The 15190-nt window shown below is 39.6% G+C and overlaps 1 protein-coding gene across 1 annotated transcript in view; it reads right to left on the bottom strand.

Annotated features, from left to right (window-relative positions):
* The window catches only part of GPC6 (glypican 6), a 730796-nt gene that overhangs the window by 520020 nt on the left and 195586 nt on the right, over positions 1–15190 (bottom strand). The window lies entirely within an intron of this gene.

Raw genomic sequence — 15190 nt, 5'->3', positions numbered from 1 at the left:
CACTGAGGATAATCTTCTGACGCAGAAAGGGAGGGGTGCTTCTGGACCTTGTTCTTTCCAACAGGAATGGGCATGATCGGGATGTGAAAGCTGAGGGCAACTTGGGATGTAGTGATCAGGAGATGGTGGAGTTCAAGAACCTGAGTGGAAGAAGTAAGGAAAAAAGTAGAATTGCTGCCCTGGACATTCAGAGAGACAACTTCGACCTTTTCTAGGACCTATTTGGAGGTATCTCATGGGCTACAGTGCTAGAAGGGAAGGGGACCTGTGAGAGCTGGACCACATTTAAACAGCACCTCTTCCAAGCTCAAGATCAGTGCATCCCTAAGAGGAAGAAATAGGGGAGGGGACGTTGAAGACATGCATGGATGAGCAAGGAGCTCATGGATAAAATCAAAGGGAAGAAGATGGTCTATGAAATGTGGGAAAAGGACAAGTTATCATGGGAGGTGTATGGGAATGTGGTCAGGGTCTGCAGGGAGGAAATGTTGAAGGCTAAAGTTCACCTGGAGCTGAAGCTGGCAAAGAAGATAATAAGAAGTGTCTTTTTTAAAGTTTGTTAACAATAAAAAGAAGACTGGGGAAAATGTGAGTCTCTTGCTGAACTATGAGGGTGTCCTGGTAATGGGATATGCTGAGAAGGTAGAAATGCTAAATAGCTTCTTTGCTTTGATCTTCGCTTCAAAGACTCCCAGTGAGGACTCCTGGATCCTGAAGGGAAGAGAGAATCCAGGAAATTGAGAGCTTCCCTGTGGTTGAGGAGGGAGTGGTCCAGGAGCACCTGGGTAGGATCAATGTGCACAAGTCCATGGTCCCTGATGGGATGCATCCCAGTCAGCCTCACTCCTATCCCTGGAAAGGTGATGGAACAGGTTGTTCTAGATGCCACCTCTCAGCAATTGGAAGAGGAGAAGGTCATCAGGAATTGTCAGCATGGATTCACCAAGGGAAAATTTTGCTCAACCAACCCCATAGCCTTCTATGATAGCATCATCAGCTCAGAAGATGGAGGGAGAGCAGTGAATGTAGCCTTACCTTGATTTCAGTAAGGCATTTGACATTGTCTCCCACAACATCCTGATAACAAAGCTAAGAAAGTATGGGATAGATGAGTGCATGGTGAGGTGGGTTTAGAACTGGCTGACTGTCAGAGCTCAGTGAGCGATTGGTGGTGCAGACTCTGGTTGGAGACTTGTGGTATTCCTCACGGGTTGATGCTGGGTGCGGGCAGATTCAATCTTTATTGACAACCTTGACAAGTGGATATTGTCCACTCGCAGCAAGTACACTGATGATATAAGGCTGGGCAGAGTGGTTGACAAGCCAGAAGGCTGTGCAGCCATTCAGCAAGACTTGGACAGACTATAGAGCTGGGCAGTAAGAAATCAGATGAGGTTTAACAAAAGCAAGTGTAGAGTCTTGCACCTTGGTGAGAATAACTACAAGTATTAGGATGGGTTGGGGTGTGATCTGCTCGAGAGGAGCTCTGTGGAGAAGGACTTGTTGGTCCTGGTGTAATTTAGGTTGGGCATGAGCCAGCAGTATGTCCTGGTGGACAAGAAAGCCAATGGGACCCTAGAGTGCATTAAAAGGAGCATTGTCAGCAGATGAATGGGGATGATCCTCCCTTTCTACTCTGCCCTGGTCAGGTCTCTCCTAGAGTACTGTATCCAGTTCTGGGTTCTCTGGTACAAGAAAGACAGACCTTGAAAGAGTCCAGTGGAAGGCCACAAAGATGGTAAAGGGCCTGGAACATCTTCCCTGTCAGGAGAGCCGCATGACCTGGAGAAAAGGCCTTGATAAAAGAAGACTGAGAGATGATCTTAATGTTTATAAATATCTTAAGTGTGGGAAATAAAGGGACATGGCCAACCTCTTTTCATCAGTCTGTAGGGACAGGACAAGGAGAAATGGCCACAAACTGAAGCTTAGGAACTTCCACACCAATATGTAAAGGAACTTATTCATGGTGAGGGTGATGAAGCACTGGAACAGGCTGACTAGAGACATTATGGATTCTCATTCTCTGGAGATTTCAAGACCTGCATGGATGCCTACATGTGCTGCCTGCTTTACAGAGCCTGCTTTGCAGAGGGGTTGGACTAGATGATTTCTAGTGGTATTGTGTCCAGTTCTGGGCTCCCTGGTATAAAAAAAAAGACAGGAGAGTTCAGCGAAGGGCCACAAAGATGATAAAGGACCTGGAACACCTCCCTTATGAGGAAAGGCTGAGACATGGGTCTGTTCAGCCTTGAAAAAAGAAGACTCAGAGGGGATCTGATCCATATCTATAAATATCTAAGGAGCAGGAGGCAAAGGGATGAGGCTGGACTCTTCTCATCAGTGTGTGAAGACAGGACAAGGGGAAACGGTCACAAACTGAAGCATAGGACGTTTTGCACAAATGTGTGTGGGAATTTCTTCACAGTGCAGGTGATAGAGCACTGGAACAGGTTGCCTGTAGATTTCGTGGAGTCTCCTTCTCTAGAGATGTTCAAGACCTGCCTGGACACCTTACCTGTGCAACCTGGTCTAGGGAACCTGCCTTGGTAGTGGGGGTTGGTCTTGATGATCTCTAGAGGTCCTTTCCAACCCCTACAATTCTGTGATTCTTGCAACTTCCACAATTCTGTGATTCCTACTTGCCTTTTTAATCAATACATAGCTTTGTGTAACTCTAAGGCTCAACTGTGACTCAGCTTTTATTTTCTTTTTGTTTTCTTTATTATTATTATTATTATTTTAAATCAGATCACAATCTTTAGAATTTGATTTTATATACTGTAATTAAATTCTCAAATGAAGGCTAATGGTTATGAAATACGAGGAAGGAAACTGAAGGAAAAGGAAACAAAAAGGGAGATGACTCAAAATTTTAATAATTGAGGGTGTAATTAATGCAACATTTTCCCAGAAAGAACCCTGCTATTGCTATTTGAATTTACAGAAGCTCCAAATAAATAAGCAAATAAAAGCAAAATATGCTAAATCTTTAGATGGAATAAGATATCTCATTTCAAATTCTTTCAACTGATTAAATGCAAAAATAATGCCAGAACATTGGTCAGTCATGGAATCACTGAGGTATCGGGATCAAGGAATTGTGGTATCACGTAGGCAGCTTCTGTTCCAGATGAGGTAGAGCAATATAAGCAAGAGCCTGTCTATGCCATGTGTTTTGGGGCTACAAATCTGTCAATTTTGCAAGCAATATTCTACTTTAGCCATGCTTGCAAACAGACAAAAGCTCCAAGGCTTCCATATCTTCCCAGTGTTCTGGTGTCAAGATTTTGTGCAACGTTGTACAGCTTGACTGTGAATGCAATATCTCGATATTTTTCAAAGAACCCTTGTTTCCACAGTAACTTCGAGGAGGTTATGTTGATTTGCATATTTTTTCATGCCAAAACCCATCCAAAAGTGGATAACTGAAAGTAGCTCTTATAACTATGTAAGAGTGACATATCAAACATATGGAGTGTGAAAAAGAGGAGTGAAATCATTAAAGAAGAGCAAGAATATAAATTTTCTTTAAAAGTTTAGCCTTTTCTTGAAACACTGAAAAGGCAATGTGGCTCTACTTTTCTGGATGAAATCTGTAGCAAAATACTAGGCTTCTGGGTTATTTTCTTAAACAAATTCATTAAGTTTTAGTTTTTACTTTACTGACTGTTGTTTCTGCTCTATTTAAAATTACATTACTATTTGTCAGTTTACCACAATAACAGAAACACAGATACATAAAACTTCAGATATATGATACACACATAGTCATAATACATAAACTATTCCTTATTTGTAAGGTCCCTTATCTTCAGTGCTCTGAATTAACTGTTGAGTATCACTGAAATCTACTATATGGGCTAGTTTCAGGGACAATTAGACTTTTAAAATTAAAAATGATCTGAGGCAAGCAGGCTGAAACTCTCAAAACATCACTTATATAGCATGTGAGACAGAAACTCAAAAAGAAATAAAACAATAACCAAGCAATTCAACTAAACAATGTTTCTTCATTATCATAATCTTATATGTCTAAGAAACTGAAATGAAGATGAGAGAATTCATTGTTAAACTGTGGTAAGGATGGTGTATTCTTAAGATCCAAAGATCTACCTGTTGAGTATATTACATTGTTGTATGCATCTTTAGGGAAGGAATCTATGTAGGGTGCTTAATTCAAAAATAAAAAAAAAAAAATTTGAAAAAAAAATTAAGAAGCTTTTTAATTTTACCATGTATTGATGAAAGAAAATATATTTTATATTTTTATTATCAGCATAATTTAAAGACAATAATGTTTAATTCACACAGAAAAAGTGAATTTTGTGGTCTGCATATTTTATTCAATTAAGTTCTGTAGATCTGATTTCAGATGTGATGATGGGTAAGACTTACCATGCCTGAATTCTTACTATTTTCTCATAGCATTTTCCAAGATGCTCATGTATTTTGTTTCTTATAACACACATAGAAACTGTTTTTCTGACTCTTAGTGCTTTATTTTTATTGTCTGTCTCAAAAAAGAAAGAAAGAAACACCAAGCAAGCAAGCAAACAAACAAACAACAACAACAACAAAAACAGTGGAGGTGCACTCTGTCAAAATGACATCCGACATGGAAGTCTGGATGAAGCAAAGTGGTGCCATTGAAATACTTCTATACAAAAAAAAAAATAGGGCATCCATTGATATTTGTTGACACTCACTGGACAGTTATGGAGACCAAATAGTGGATGTGAGCACAGTTTGGTACTGGGTGGTGCATTTCAGCAGTAGCAACAGTGACAGAGGGTCACCCTTGCTGTTGCAGACTTTTATGAGCATGTCATACAGGCTCTTGTCCATTGCTGGCAAAACTGCATAGCTAACAGTGGTGACTATGTTGAAAAAGAGTGCTTTATAGCTGAGAATTTGCTCTATCAAATAGTGTTATTGTGCTCTTTGTATCTGTTGTAGTTTCCATGGAGTAAATACGAAGCATTACTTCTGGAAAGAAGTATGTACTAAGTACATTCACACAGAAGCTTCTAGTTATAAAAACAGCAAGTACATCTCACTAAGTATCACTGAAATAAAAACTCTGGGAACTCACTATAGCATAGAAAGTTCCTAAATCTTTCTTGATGTTTCCAAACCTTCCTGGTTTTGGAATCCTGTTAGCTCATAAATTACTAACTTCTAAATTTTGTCTCAGAGAGTAAAAAGAAAATATATACTTGTGTTGTCATTCTGACAACTAGGTTAGTTACAAATCTCAAAGTTAGCCAAGAAATTCATTCTCATTTGATTCTTCCTGCAAATTAAATATGATAATCCTGTTGTAAAATGTAGCAGAAAAACAGAGACTTGGAGTTAGAACTTAAGAAGAAAAAAGAAATAAAAAAGAGGTAAGCATATTTTGTTCAATTACATATCTATGGATATATTAAAGTCTCATCTGGACGCCTATCTGTGTGACCTACCACAGCAACCTGTGTTAGCAAAGGGGCTAAACTCAATGATCTCTTTAGGTCCCATCCAACTCCTGTAATTCTGTGATTCTGTGTGATTGTGTAATTTCATCCAAATGCCAAAATTTATTTTCTGAGACATACCTCTATTACAAAATCAGGTGATTCTGTATTTATTTATATTTGTATATTATGAAATCACCTTTACAAGTGTCAAAATTTAATGTGAATAAATTTGCACTATGAATGCTGAAAATTGACAGCTGGTAGAAACATACGTATGCTCTTTCATAAGTTCTTTAGTATTCACATGCAGACCTGGATATTCTCAGAGTAGTTCTGTCACTGATAAACTGTTGATCTTTTGTAGGCACACTGGTGCATAACTGGCTCATAATCTGAGAGTATAGACAGAAATGGTAAAGACTAAAGATCCACTTATTCAATAGATGATGAAAAAGGAAAGAGACAACATCATAAAGCAAATATATTTATGGCAATAAATAATAATGTATTGGTACATTTATATTTGGTCCTAAAGGATGTACTCACTGTTCTGACAATATAGGATAAATTGTATAAGTGAAAATGCTGAAAGGAAATTAAGAAACGTGAAAAATGCTAAAAAATCATTCCTTTCAAATAGATAATTCTAAGGCACCTGCTGCCTTTACCTGGTGTAGGGAACCTGTTTTGGCAGGTGTTACAGGCAAAGAGTGAGATATCGCGAGAAGAGACACTTCCCCACTTTTGCTGAGTTGCTTCCAGAAAGTTTTAGAAAGTAGAATGCTGAGTCACTTAGGAGTAGTAATGCGCATGCGCTACCCTAACTTATATAGGGATGGTGCTGCTAACAATAAACGCCATTTGCTGTTCACCACATTGGTGTGAAGTGCAGTCATTTGGCCCCAGCCAGGCAGGTCAGGTGCACAGACTCTAGCGAGGCTGGATCCACAGACCATTAACTCCGAGAAAAGGCAACAAATGGTGACCCCAACATGATGTTGTCAGAAGTTTGACATTGCCTGCGAGCCTGCGGAACCAGGACCATGGAAGGCCAGTGTGGCGACATTCTGCCAAAAGGGTGGTGTCTGTGGCGTCCTGAGCGCTGAGTCCATCAGCGGCCACGGAAGTTGGGAGCAGTGAAGATACTGTGGTCGGCAGCTAGGCGTTCCCGAGCGCAATATTGGTGCCATGCCGGTATGGAGCAATTAATTAAGGTACTCCTTTATTTGTCTAAGGATTACTGTAGCAAGAATGCTCCTTCAAAGAAGGAGATTGCTAAGCTCATGTCCTGCTTGATGGGGGAGGGGATTATCTTCGCTCCCCGGGATGTTATACACCCCGAAAAGTGGGATGATATCACGGCCGCCCTAGCACAGTATTCTATGCGGGATACTATGACTAAGAAAGCCGCAGAGTTGAAAACTTGGGGGTTGGTGCTGGGCGGCCAGGGAAGAAGGGAAGCTCACGCGCACTGTGTGCGACCATGACAGCCTTGAGAAGGTTACGGGGTGCAAAGGTGGGTCGGGAGGCTCTTCTCTTTTCACAGTTGATCGCGTGGAGAAATATGCGCAACAAAGACTGTCAGACTTGAATAAGATGGTGCCCAATGACAATCAGAACAAAACAGTTCCCCTGGAGCCGCCTCGACCAGCCGAATCGCCGCCCCCCACGTCGGCTCCACCTCCTTACCCGCCCTTGTATCCCTCTCTATCGGTGTTACCTCCCGCAGTGGGGCAGGACGATCCTGTTATCTCTCCCGACCATAGCAAGGCAGATCCCTGCTGACCCCTCGGAACCGCTCCTCTGAGGGCAGAGCGCGGTCACAGTCCCAGATCACTGATTGGGCAGGGATCAGAGAGGCCTTGGCTGGAACATCCCCATCTGATGCAGTTGTACGTCCGGTGGTGGTAGAGGAAGGAGGCCCCCTCTGGGTCCCGTTGGACCCAAAGGGTGTTGCCCGCTTAGTAGAGGCAATTGAGAAAAAAGGCTTGGGATCCCCACTAACGTTGAATGCGCTAGAGCTTTTAGCAGGAGCCGGCCTGCTGTTGCCGTATGACATAGAGGCACTTCTGCGGATTGTTTTAAAGCCGGTTCAGTTTACAGTATGGAAGGAAGAATGGATTAGCCAACTTAAGCGCGTATTAGCCACAGCTCAGGGGTTATCCTGACCACCCAGTCCATGGGTCTGATATCACCTGATTAACTGGGGCTGCAGCAGGATTGCTAACACCACAAGACCAGGTCGCTCGCTTGCAGCCGGATGAAATGTTGGCCACCTCAGAATCGGCTTTAACAGCGTTTAGGCAATTCGCGTGAAGCACGGAACCTTATACGCCGTGGACGGCAATCAGTCAGGGGCCGACAGAGTCCTTTCAGGATTTTGCTAATAGACTTATAAGAGCTGTGGAGGCCTCAGATCTACCGAGAGCAGTCCATAATCCGGTTATTTTAGACTGCCTTCAACAAAGGTCGTCCGAGGAAGTAAAAGCCCTGTTGTGTTCGGCTCCCACTAAGTTTCAAACACCAGGAGAGGCCATCAAATATGTGCTAGATAAGGAAAAGATTAACCCGATAGAGCCAACCCAGGTGGCAGTGGCCGTTATAGCGATGTGCCAAGGCGGTTGGGGGGCCATGCTACCTGGGAAAATTAACTATTCTATCACCACAGATGAGGGACTGGATTAACATAGCCCAAAGTTTCACACAGCGACGGAGCAGAAGGTCAATACACACATTGAAAGAGGACTGTGGCGACGAGGTTCGGCTGTGGGGACTGGCTGAAGCAACACATGCAAAAGATAACAGTTCAAAATGACCCGATTGGGGACTGGCTGAGGAATATCTTTGGGAACTGGGCTAATTGGTTATCTTCTGTATTCAAGTTGCTAGGAGATGCCCTTTTGACACTTGTCTTACTGTTACTGATCATCCCATGCATACTCCCATGCACACAGAATTGCTTGCAGAATGTACTAGATCGTGCTTTTGATCAAAGAATAGAATATCATAGGGTTAAGGAAAGCTTGTAGATTAAGGCACAAAATTAGCCATTAGATAGAAGGGCATAGAATTGGGAAAATTGCGTTCGCGGTGTAACGGGGCAAGGCTTACATGGCTTACTCAAGAGGACAATGGTATGTATAGGTGCAACACGTGGATTTCGGGATGTACGCGATAGGGTCCTCTTGAGTTGCATTAGACTTGCTTTGGCAAAAAGGGGGGGGAGATGTTACAGGCAAAGAGCGAGATATTGCGAGAAGAGACACTTCCCCACTTTTGCTGAGTTGCTTCCAGAAAGTTTTAGAAAGTAGAATGCTGAGTCACTTAGGAGTAGTAATGCGCATGCGCTATCCTAACATATATGGGGATGTTTTTGCTAACAATAAACGCCATTTGCTGTTCACCACATTGGTGTGAAGTGCAGTCATTTGGCCCCAGACGGGCAGGTCGGGTGCACAGACCCTAGTGGGGCTGGATCCACAGACCATTAACTCCGAGAAAAGGCAACACGCAGGGGGGTTGGACTCAATGATCTCTTGACTTCCCTTCCAACCCCTATGATTCTATGATTCTATGAAGGCACATGCCAGTTACTGTACTCCAATGAAAATGTAAGTGCTCTTGAGGCTTGTCTGAAGTTATATTTGCATAGACAGAGATAATCTTTTGCTTCACTTGTCATAGAAGCATCACTATAAGTAACTTCAAATGGTTTTCTCTATCTTGTTACTTAAGTAAGATAAGCTGTCTTATTTCTTAAGTATTTCTTCCATTTGTTGTATAGTTTATCTAGTTGTAACTGTTTTACCTCTTATTTGAAAGCAAGAGGAAGAACTCAACTTTAGGAGACCCATATACAATTTTAACACATTCAATTACAAATCTGAAAATCTTTTTGTTAAACATATACAAATATTCACTCAGGTCAGTAAACAAAGTCTACCATACCATACAGTAACTGTAATTGTAATTACAAGATAGAGATGATGCCAAATTATGAATTACTTTAACTATCCTCAAATATACATGTCACATAATGACAAATGGCACAAAACAGTTAATGCAGTTTTCAGCATTAGTCTGAACCTTCACAATTCAGATTGCTTGAGGGAAAAGTTGAGATAAGTTTCTTACTGTGCATCTATAAGTGAGCTGTATTATGCTTTTGCACAGATTCTTTGAAACTAATCCGTCAAGGAAAGACCTAGGAATCATACCTTTCTCTTTGTTTGAAAGGTGTTATATCTTTCATTTTCAGTTCTTCCTATCTTCTGAGCATATTCTACCCTCTAGTTTCAAAGATTACCTCCCTGATTTTACATTAAGAAAAAACACCTATATGTTTGCCTTGATTTCTTTTATAGGAGAAGATCATCTGCTTGGTATAACAGGACTCCAAAGGTAGATATTTTACTGATAGTTTGTTATTCTTGATATTGCTTATTTAAATGTACTTTGCCACTGAATCCAGCAGCAATATTAAGATATATTCCAACTAAAAACAATTTCTGTGGAATATCTGAAAGCCTTTATATTTTTAAGTTTCTCCATACATGGTCTACTTTTTTTTTCCCATTAAACATACCGTTTCTTATTCAAAATTTAACAAATTAATCTTGGTATATTTATATGAAAAAAAAACAAAACAAAACAAAACAAAACAGTAACTTATGAATATATTCTCACATTATCCTACACAGAAAAGGAATCTAAAAAAACAGTTAATCTTCAGCTTAAATTAGTATGCATGATTTGCTGCATGGGTGGTGTCATGATCAAGGTTTTGGGTACTATAGTCTTGGACAGGATTTTGAGAGACCAAGTATGTGGGCATCAGATGGAACACAACTGAGCAGGTGTGTCAAGAATGTTCTGGGAAGCAAGCTGACTGTATTGATTACCAGGTCTTTCAACTAGATGTGATGGGGGAAGGGGATGGAGTTTTACGTAACAAAGAAGGGATGGGGAGTGCTGTCACTTTAGGAAACAGTGGGGAAAAGACTCTGACTTATCTCAAAGGATCTCATGAGGACTTCTCAGAGAAGATAACTTTTCCAATAATTTGGCTGAAGTTGCTGTACAGCAGTGCTCATAACCTGGGTAACAAGCAGGAAAAGATGGAAGCCATGGTGTATTTGGAAATATGACCTAATTGCTATCACAGAGACATGGTGGGATGATTCACATGATTGGAACACAATGACCTAGGGCTACAAGCTTTTCAGAAAAGTTATGAAAGAGGCATGGAGGAGCTGCACTCTATGTTAGGGGATGGATAGAGTGCAAAGAGCTGCCTCCCAGGAACAGTGGGGATCAGGTTGAAAGCTTGTGGGTGAAAACATGCACTGGCCCAATAATGGACAGCTGGTGGTCAGAGCCATCTGATCAAGGGGATCCTGCTGATGAAGTCTTCTTGCTTCAGTTATGAGAGATATTGCTCTCACAGACTCTCATCCTTAATTGGTTATATGTGAACATTTAAATTGACAGAGCAATCAAGATTGTCGTATGTTTCTAAGAAATCTGGTATTTTGCCATCAGGACATTTACCAGAACTTTCTATTTATCTTCTTATGAAAGAAATTAAGTTTCTGTGTCATTAAAAAAATAATTTGTGCATATATCATCTCTAAAACCTCCTTAGAAGAAGAAAACACTGATCAGAAATAAGAATCAAGCAAAAGAGAAACAAATAACAAAGGAGTCAATTTACTAAAACAAATTAAAATGGCATGGGAGGCATTCTGTGGCTATTTGAAAGCATCATTTTTCTCCTCAGATAAAAAGTGTTTAGATGTAATTTCCTTGTCTTTCAAAAGTATTCAGAATAATTTGATTTATATTTCTGTTCCAAAAATACATAAACTGGAAAAGAATATTTACTGTGACGCTTGACATGACTTTTAACTAGCTCTGTTCATAAAAAAAAATTCTACTTAGAAGTGCCTCTGGAAAAGCATGTTATCTTTCTGTAAACATTTTAATTTTGATTGAAAGACCTTTCATAGACTAACTTGAATAGTATTTTGCTACCTAAAAAGCATTAGAGTCAAATAAGTACTTAGTTAATTTGGGGCATGTATATTTTCAGTTTGTGTCCACTATGGCATTGTCAGCTACAGGAACTGAAATGCAAACAGCAAATTATAGACAACAGGAGAACTGCAAGCCAATACATTGACTCATTTAACCATGTTTAATCTTATTGCTAGGCAACATTAAGAAGAATTCTATATTATTATCTTCATGCCTGAAAACACATATTGAAAAACTGGCAAGATGTACTGCCAGTTCAGCTAATGTTAGCGGTGGAAAATATATCAGAACACAAGAGAATAGATAATCTGATTAAATCAGATGCTGGTCAGCTTCTTCTTTCCTGTCTCAGCTAGAATATGAAATTAGACAAACTGACATGAAAACAAGGTCACATTTTTAAGTAAAGAGGCCCCAGAAAGATTTTGGGAGTCCCTGTAGAAAGTATATTTTTCCTGAAATAGAAGTTACAAGTTTGGTATAGGAAGTGCTGGAGGTCTGTGTCCAGGGCTGCAGTATAACACCAAAGTGGTGATGAAGAAGAAATACATTCCCAGTGTTAGTGTATCTCTCTATCTGGAGGGCAGATATAACAGCAGAAGAGCCAGAACAACTTAGTTTTTACTTAGAACTAGCCTCAGCACTGCAATAGACCAGATGTAATTCAGAAGAGATTTGACAGCAATTTGGTAGAGATTAGCACTGACTAAAATGGAACTATACATTTATTTCTGTGTCACAACGTACAGATACAAATCCCTGACAGCAGTGTCTGTCTGAAAGTGCTAATGAACTAACAGTAATGAGCCCTTTGTTAAAAAAAAAAAAAAAAAAAAAAAAGCTATCCAAATTATACACTATTATTTTAAAAGCCACACAGAACCCAGTTATAATAGTATTAGCACTTAAGGCCTGTCAAACTTCCAAAACTCAACTCTAATTGACTTGACTTGCACTTGTGACTGCTAGGCACCTCTGCAACCTTAATGCTGACATTTCCTAACATTTGAGTGTGTGACTTTCCAGCCTTTCCAGACTGCTTACAGGGGTCTATAACTCTTCTAAAAGTCAATTTTTTTACTGTATAAAAACAAAACAAACTAAATGTCACTAGACCTTTGTGAAATCATAATGAGCCCTGCTCTAAATGTTAGATGCATTGGATGTTCAAGCTAATTACCAGTTAGTTTCTGAGTCTATGTATATGTTAGCAAGTAATTTTGATCAATAGAAGAGGATCAGCAGATCAAAGCAGATGGTGTTGAGGCTCCTGAAATGGTATATGTGGCAAAGGTGTCTGCTTCAGATTTAATGTAGTCCCCTGTAATAAATGTTCCCAACAGACGTGCGATACAACGAGCCATTATCTCTCATCCCTCACAAAAGCATTAGAGTATATTTGTTTTTCACCTGGAGTGGAGATATTTATTTATTTATTTATTCAAGATTTTTTCTGATTTTTTTTTTCTGTTTTGTTGTTTTGTAAATGTAAACAGTTCTGTGACTCATCACAGTGAGTGATGGATCATCTCAGCAAGTGAGGATGATGTGAAAGCTCTGTTCAGGACTTCACCTCTGTCCAAAAGCAAGGTGTGAACATAGGCACAAACAAACAGTAATGGTTGTTTACGAAGAATGTTTTTCAGTGTACTTGATAGTTACTTACAGAGCAATAATGAATTATCTTACGATTTCTGAATGAAAAGTGATCAAACTTTCCTGCTCTTCTTTTTCCCTTATTTTTTTCCTCCAATTTGTCCTTGCTGTTTTTGTTTTTGTTTTATTTCTGTAAATTTCCAGCATCCTGAACATCTCCTGCCACTTCTCCTACATGCTGTCCCTGTATTTGAAAGAGGTTGTTTTTCTCTTTTACCTCCACAGTGACTGTGTCAACCTAGAGAACAAGTCCATTACGAGCCTTCAGTTCCAGGGATTGACCCAGGGGTTCTGCAATTGGGTAGAGAAATTTCCTTTTTTAGTGCAGCTATAACGCAGTCAGAGAGTAGTTAAGGATTTTAACTTTGAAGTTCAATTCCCATTGAGATGGCAAAACTCAAGACAGCAACATGGATGATAACACAGAAGGCTTTCATATTCGGGAGATTCATATTTTAGGAGGAGTTAGATAAACTAAGACTCCTAGCTAGCAAAAGAGACTACTGAGGAAATGTGAAAATGAATAGTGATGAGGAGACAAGAAGGCTAGGAGTCTCTTAAGTAGCAACATGAACCCACACTAGCATTTTGTTTCAATTTGGAGAACACTTGAAGCAGACATCCACTTTGGTCCACATTATAGGGCAGCCTCAGTGAGGTTGAAACGGATTCCTTTAAAATGAAAATAAACTGAAAGATACACTCCAGTTACTGGACTAAAATGGTTTGGCACCTAAAAGGTACTCATGAAACTAGTCTATGGTTATCTTGAGGTAAAAGACCCCCAAAAACATATTGTAGGGCATAAGGTCATCAACACAAATTGTTTCATTCTGTAAATTCACTTCTCTCATATTTCTATCATATTACTTGGACCAGACAGCAGATTATTACAAAATCAAACTAGCAGACAGGTCATTCCTTTTTTGAACCTATTTATTTATTTATTTTTGTCAAGTACAACACAAAGTCATTTCATCTTTCAAGCTGAGTACTCTGAAATCAGATTCAATCGATCTTTGAAATTCAAAGTTCTCTAGCTGTTTGGTTTGCTTAATAACTGTGCCTTTCAGGAAGTCTTTCTGGTGATTCCAAGCAAACATCCACTAGTGCCCTCAAGGCAGAATAAACTGTCATCACCAATAGAGAGTTTAGGAAGTTTCTCAGTAATACTGTGTACCCTTATGTGTGGCTGGAAAATAGATTGAGAACAGACTAGCTATAGTGTATCTGCTGCTGCCTGATCAAGAATCATGGGTCATTTTCTCTTTAAAAATGAACATTTCTTCCCAGGTACATTTACCTCATAGTGACTCTATATGTGTTTAATCCTTGGGTGTGCTACATTAGCATTTTGGTTTGGATCGGGAGTGAGATTTTGAAGTGATTCTGCCAGTACCTGCACCTGCAGTGCTTTAGTTCATGTCATATCTCAAACAGCAGGTGTAATCTGCTTTGCTCTCTAATTAAACTGCAGCAAATAAAAAGATACACTGCAGGACTTTACCTAAGACTACGTAAGACATTTCAGCATCTAACAGAAATGCATTCCACAGAAACACTATAGGAAAAATGAAATAAGCACCTTTAAATGTATGTGATGTAGACATCAGGTCCTCAGCACCTGCTATTTCACTCTACAGATCCACGTTGCGCTACTGTGCAAACTGAGCCATAACCTGTATTTCCTCATCAAGTAACAATGATGATCTGTTTTGTTTGTTTCAGTTTTGTTTTGATAAAATTAAAAAATAAATAATAATAATAATAATAAAGAGAAGCTACTGGAGGTTCAGAATGAAAGTAGTGATCTAAAGTTAATGATAAATTCTCTTTTGGTAGTGCTAGAGGTCACAAATTTAAAAGTCACTGATGATTGTTTGGGTCAGCAATTACAAACTGAAGCTATCCTTACAAGATCCCAAGAGAATAATTCAAGGATCTGTGAACAAGCTTGGCTGCCACAGCCAAGCATTTTATAGATTAAATTACAGTTTTGAATAGAATTCTTAAAAGAAAATATGTTATTTAATCAATTC

This window comes from Cyrtonyx montezumae, unplaced genomic scaffold (assembly GCF_038088225.1).
Source record: "Cyrtonyx montezumae isolate F1298 unplaced genomic scaffold, pur_monq_1.0 scaffold_3, whole genome shotgun sequence".
Classification (NCBI taxonomy): domain Eukaryota; kingdom Metazoa; phylum Chordata; class Aves; order Galliformes; family Odontophoridae; genus Cyrtonyx; species Cyrtonyx montezumae.
Note: the sequence above shows the minus strand (reverse complement) of the source record. Positions and strands in the feature narration are given on the sequence as shown.